Below are 344 nucleotides of genomic sequence, written 5' to 3'. Positions count from 1 at the left end.
GACTGACCCTCCTGTCAGCTGGGCCTCTCCATTTCACTGACTGCTTCCCGAGGTGGCCGCCAGGGGAGCGCCAGGCCAAAACAAATCATTACCAGCAACGTTTTCTCTCGCTTGCACGGGGGGCTATAGCAAGTCGAGCCTGGGACATACTGAAGTAAAAATTGGTTATTATATCTCGCCCGTATCTCGTTTTCTACTTATCTAACTGCTCTTCTGTTGTCATATAGGTATTGTGCTTATCTCTCGCTTATACCGGGAACTACAGCAAGTCGAACCTGGGACATACTGTACTAGAGATTGGTTATATTTACACGCCCATATCTCGTTTCCTACGTATCGACTGC

General features: G+C 48.3%; 1 protein-coding gene across 1 annotated transcript in view; it reads right to left on the bottom strand.

Moving 5' to 3' along the window:
* The window catches only part of LOC127004064 (furin-like), a 93,499-nt gene extending 93,465 nt beyond the window's left edge, over nucleotides 1–34 (bottom strand). The window contains exon 1 of the mRNA XM_050871364.1: nucleotides 1–34. This exon is cut by the window's left edge and continues 240 nt beyond it. The gene's annotated coding sequence lies outside the window, so the exon portion shown is untranslated.
* Nucleotides 35–344: the final 310 nt, after the last annotated feature.

Source organism: Eriocheir sinensis, chromosome 27, assembly GCF_024679095.1.
Source record: "Eriocheir sinensis breed Jianghai 21 chromosome 27, ASM2467909v1, whole genome shotgun sequence".
Taxonomy (NCBI): Eukaryota; Metazoa; Arthropoda; class Malacostraca; order Decapoda; family Varunidae; genus Eriocheir; species Eriocheir sinensis.
This window is presented reverse-complemented; position numbering and strand designations above follow the sequence as displayed.